The sequence below is a fragment of the Cuculus canorus genome, unplaced genomic scaffold (genome assembly GCF_017976375.1).
Source record: "Cuculus canorus isolate bCucCan1 unplaced genomic scaffold, bCucCan1.pri scaffold_63_arrow_ctg1, whole genome shotgun sequence".
In the NCBI taxonomy this organism is placed as follows: domain Eukaryota; kingdom Metazoa; phylum Chordata; class Aves; order Cuculiformes; family Cuculidae; genus Cuculus; species Cuculus canorus.
The window spans coordinates 108736-114749 of NW_026527844.1; positions in this window are offsets into that span (position 1 = coordinate 108736).

Here is a 6014-nt window from a genome sequence, read left to right on the forward strand (position 1 = left end):
GTGTCTCTGCAAGTCTGACTCAACAAGGCCCATGGACAGGTCAGGCTGTGTCTGCGTCTGTGTTTGGAGACCCTCACACCTACAGCTCAGATCAAGCTGGAGATGTAAGTCAAACCTGGTCTCCTGGGCCATGGACAGAGGGGTGGGTGGAGCTCTAGGTGATGCTGGTCAGGGCCATGAAGGTTCATGGATGCTCTCAGGGCCCTGACACTGCCTCATGGGTAGAGAGAAAGGAATGAACCACACACAGTGTTGACCACAGATATGATGGGATCCCATGGAGATGACCCACACTGGAGCAGGGAGAAAGGTGAGGAGGAAGGAGCAGCAGAGATGTTCTTTACTGACTGTTAACCCCCTCTTCACCACCCTCCATGCTTCTCCTGGAGTTGGGATGGTCAGAGGAACTGGAAGCAAAGGAGTCATTTGAGTGTGAGAGAAAGTAGGAGGGGAATGGACTTAAATATTTTGTTCTTGTTTCTCACAATCCAAACTTTTTTTTAATGGGCAATAAATTAAACTCATCTTCAGCCAGTCCACACGTCTGTGCCAGTGCCAGTGACTGGTCCCTGACCTCCTTTGCTTTCTCTTGACCCATGAGCTTTCCTGGTTCACTCTCTCCCTCTGTCCCATTGGTTCTGGGCAGGGAGGGAGCAGCTGGGTGGGGTCAAGCTGCTGGACAAGGTTAACCCACTGCAGTATACACCAGGGCTGCTGTGTCCAGGACGGGGCTCCCAGCACAAGGAAGACCCTGCCCAGCCTGGAGCGAGTCCTGCCAAGGCCAGAAGGGTGTCTGGGCCTGGAGCACATTATGGACAAAGAGAGGCTGAGAGGGCTGGGGTTGTGAGAAACCTTTCAGTGTAAAACACTGAGCAAGGATCCAGGGCAGAGGTATCAGTGAGCAAAGGAGGAGGACAGAGGTTTCCATGTAGCAAAAGTCCCTCCTCATGGTTGGGATGTGCAGCCAGACATGGAAATAATCGGTGTGTTGGACTCATGTGGGATGATTTCCCTGTTTCAGCTTTCCCAGAGCATCCAGGGGACAATTGCTAATAGTGCGCGATCTATAACTGGGCCGAACACCTTGATATTGTATATAAATTAGTATTAATTTTAGTTTTAATACTGACAAGTTCAAGTCCAGGTTGGATGAGGTTATAAGAAACCTGATCCAGTTGAAGATGTCCCTGCCCATGGCAAGGGGCTTGGATCTGGCTGATCTCAAAGGACCTTTCCAGCCAAAATCATTCCATGATTCCATGATGTGATTCTGTGATTCTACAATCACTGCTGGTACTAAAACAAGACCTTGCAGCAGCGTGAGTGTTACTGTGAGTGTTACTGTGAGTGTTACTGATAGGAATAGTGTGAGGTTTTATTGCGTTTATTAAATCCATCTTTTTATTTCAATCTTCAGGACTTCTTTTCTTTACCTGATTCCCCTTCCTCATTAATTTAGGGAAGGGGAAGGAACCATTGCCCATGATTTTCTGCCAGATCGCAGGGACTGAACTGGGACACCTTGTGCCCCATCTCACACACAGGGTGCCCAGAGACAGAGCCCTCCCCGTGCTCACACAGCGGCTCTGCACAGCAGCAGTCACAGTGTCTCTGTTCTCCTGCTGCCACTCCCAGAGCTGTGGTTGCTCACCCTGCTCTGCACTCAGCTGAGATGCTCCACACCACAAGGAATGGACACAGAGACCTCAGTCCAAGGCAGCACAGCCCAGTGCTGCACTCAGGCAGTTTCCAGGGGACGTTGTTCTCCAAGTGAAGTGACCGTGAGGCACTCTCAGTCCCACAGGCCTTCAGAGCAACCCCATGGCCATCAGCCCTGTCACAGAGGTGCCCATTGCCTGTCCCTGCCTGTGATCCCAGCACGGCCACAGCGCAGGAGAGTGACCAAGCTCAGAGCGCTCAGATCTTCCACAGCACAAGGGCTGGGAAGGAGGTCACAGAGGAGCAAACTGAGCAGCTCTAGAAATCCGTGGAGGAAGGACCATGGACAAACAAGTGGCTATAGGGGCATTTATTTTGCAGATTTGACGCTTCACTTCGGGCCATTCCGTGCTCAGGACTGGGGTGGGGCTGGGGGAGTCCGAAGGCTTTTCCAGACTTAGTGGTTCTGTGCTTGTGTGACTGAGGGTCCAGAGCCCCTGTGCTGCCCCAGTGCCTTCTGCCAGAGCCCCCAGCCCTGTTTTGGGAGCAGAACCCCTCTTTTTGCTCCAGAAGCCCCAATTTTTGCACCCAAACCCTTTTTTTCAGGGAACAAAGCCTCATTTTAAAATCAAGTCCACAATCGTGAGGGCTCAAAACCCTAAATTTGGAGAATCTCAAGTCCCATCTTCAGGGAGCAAAGCCTTCCTGTTCGCGACCACAACATCATTTCAGGGAACAAATCCTGATGTCAGGGCTCAAAGTCTCAGTTTCAAAGCACCACTTGTAGGACCAAAACTGTCATTTTGAAGCTCCAGACTCCCATGGAAAGGATCCAACCCCGTCTTTTACAGCTCAGAGCCTCCACTGGAGATCCCAAAGGCCTCCGTTCGGGACCAGAGCTTCATTTCTTGGGGCCACAGAGGAACCAGGAGGTTCCCTTCCCTTGTAGCATCAAAAGAGTCATGTAGCATTGTACCCATCCCTTCAGTGCCCAAAGTCTCATGTGTTGGGCTGAAATCCTCAATTCTAGGGTTCCAACATGGTTTTTTGACCCAAAGATTTTTTAGGATGCACAGATATATTCTGAAGACCTAAATTCTCATTTTTTTTTTTTGTGTCTACATACTCATTTTAGGAGCCTCATTTATAAGGCCTGAAGTCTGATTTTGAATTTCCAGCACCTCAGTTTTAGAAGCCAAACCCTTATCTATAGGGTCCAAAAGCTCATTCTTATGTTCCAAAGCCTCTTTCGGGGATCAAAGCCTCAGTTTTAGAATTATCCACAATAAGAGTGGGGGTGGGGTGTGTGGTGTGTTGGAACTGGATGGGCTTTCAGGCCATGTGAACCCAAACCATTCCATGATTCTGTGATTCTATGATTTTACCAAAGAGAAGGGTGTTGTCCACAGCCAGAAAGAGCAGCCCCACACAGACCCTGCTCGGGGCATCTCTCAGCCAGATGGGGTTCATGGTTTCACGCCTGTGCCCCAGTCTGGCTGAGGAGAGCAAGTGTCCCTCGGCAAAACGCGGGCTGAGTGGGATCCTCAAGGCTGTTGTCGATGGCTTCTTTGCACCTCACTCATTCTGAATGTGATTGGCTTCGAGCTGGAGAAAAATCATTTGATAGCTGTTGGATTGTAGCCTGGAAATGCTTTTGGGTGCCTGAATGGAGGAATTGCAGAGCTCGATTGCAGAGTTTCTCGAACACCCAGCGAAGCTGTTGCAGCATCGAGCAGACACTGACATGCAAGAGGCACGGATGCTGTGGGAGAGGCCGAGTAGTGAAATAACTGTGAGGACTGGAGGATGAAGAGAATGAAGCCCCTTTTCCAAGTGGGAATCCTCCTGCCCTTGCAGAGCTGTTCACAGAGGGTTGGGTGAAGTGTAGTTTGGTGTTGGTGACCACGTTCCAATGCTCCACCACCCTCTGAGTGAAGAACCTTTTCCTAATGTCCAATGTAAAGCTCCCCTGGCACATCCTCCTGCCATTCCCTTGGGTCTTATCAATGGTTATCAGAGAGAAGACCTCAGGTCCTCATGTTTCCCTTGTAAGGAAGAAGTAGATTGCTGTGAGGTCCTCTTTCAGTCTCCTCTTCTCCAGGCTGAACAGACCAAGTGACTTCAGCTGCTCCTCATTAGACTTTCCATGCAGATCCTTCACCAATTTGTGGCCTTCTCTGGATACTCTCCAGTAGCTTTAGATTCTTTTTATACTGTGATGCCTAAAATTTCACACAGTACTCGAGTTGTGGCTACACCAGTGTGGAGCAGAGCAGGACAATCCCCTCCCTCAACTGGCTGGCAATGCTGTGCTTGATGCACCCCGGGACACAGTTGACCCTAGAATGATAGAGTCATGGAATAGTTAGGGTTGGAAGGGACCTTAAAGATCACCTAGTTCCAACTCCCCTGCCATGGGTGGGGACATCCCACTAAAGCAGGTTCCCAAGGCCCCATCCAGCCTGGCCTTGAACACCTCCAGGGATAGGGCAGCCACAACATCCCTGGGCAACCTGTTCCCCTGTCCCACCACTCTTGTGGTGAAGAAATTCTTCCTAATGTCCAGTCTAAATCTGCCCCTCTCCAGTTTATACTCATTCCCCCTCATCCTATCACCACAAGCTTTTAGGAATAGCCCCTCTCCATCTTTCCTGCAGGCTCCCTTCAGGTACTGGAAGGTCATTATAAGATCTCCTCTGAGCCTTCTCTTCTCCAGGCTGAACAAGCCCAGTTCTCTCAGTCTGTCCTCGTAGGGAAGGTTCTCCAGCCCTCCGATCATCTATGTCCTCTGGACCCATTCCAAGAGATCCATATCCTTCTTACATTGAGGATTCCAGAACAGTATTCCAGATAAGGTGTCCCAAGAGAGGAATAGAGGGGCAGAATCACTTCCCTCCACCTGCTGCCCACGCTTCTTTGGATGCAGCCCAGGATACGGTTGGCCTTCTGGGCTGCGAGCGCACCTTGTCGGCTCATGTCGAGCTTCTCCTCAACCAGCACGCCCAACTCCTCTGCAGGACAGCTCTCAATCACATCATTTCCCATCGTGTACTGAAAACGGGGATTGCCCGAATCCAGGTGTAGGACTTGGCCGTGTTGAACCTCATGAGGTTCTCAGAGGCCCACTTCTACAGTCTGTCCAGATCCCATCTGGATGACATCCCGTCCTTCCGGTGTGGCAACTACACCACTCAGCTTGGTGTCATCCGTAAACTGAGGGTGTACTCAGTCTCGCTGTCAATACCATCGATAAAGATATTGAACAGTACCGGTCCCAGTACAGACCCCTGCGGGGCACCACTTGTCACGGATCTCCATCTGGAATTTGAGCCATTGACAATTGCTCTATGAATATGATGAACCATTCAGTTTCTTGTCGCTGTTGAGACACGACACGGTGATGTGGAAGCAAGTTTCTTTATTGAAGTTACAGGGCTGGCCGGCCGGTGCTTGATCTTACGCGTGCTTCTTATACCCTTGATTAACACACGCGTCTCCGCATGATTGGATTAGCTTATACATAAACAATCTGTGAATGGATAGTGCTACTTTCATGCATGGTCCTATATTGTCTGCCCACTTCCCGTCCCATGATCTCCTTCCGGGTGCATTAATCAGGGGTCCTCAGCCCGCTGTGGACCCCACAATTCCCCCTTTTTTGTATTTGTGCTAAAGAAAATTGCCCGTTAAAGATTGCCTGTGTCGGCTGCTGCGGGGCCCTTCGCAGCAGACACACAATGCAGGGCAACATCGACAGCACAACTACAAACATACCCACTCTTGAAACAGGGAAGTAAAGTAGCATCAACATTTGACCGCACTGAGTAATATCGTAGGTGCACCCGAGAAGTATGCAAGCATTGACTTATACTCCATTTCTGTTGATCCTAACAGCTCTAACTCGTGGTTAGAGCTGATCCTAAAAACTCTACTGATCCTAAAAACTCTAACTTGTGGTTCCGATATACGATTTATACTCCAGTTGTTATGGCAGTTCTTTGATGTTAGCAAGGGCTATCCATCACACTCATCTCCAGCTGTTTGATTCTCCACACGTGGCCTCCGTGGCTTATCCACAGCAGGGCGAACACAACGAGCAGGGTACCACCGAGGTCCTTCATCTGTGGAAACACAAGCATACCCTCGACCCCAAGTTAACAGCTTGCATGGGCCTGACCACTGACCACTTTGAAGGTCCTTCACTTGAACCTTCACTCCATCCGAGATAGCTGTGGTAGACTTCAAGGATTCAAAATGTCGAATCATTGGGGGATTCTGATGTTCCTCATTGATGGTTAAGAAATTTAATACATACATCACCTTGTTCAGCCTTGCGTCAGGTGATTCCCCAGACA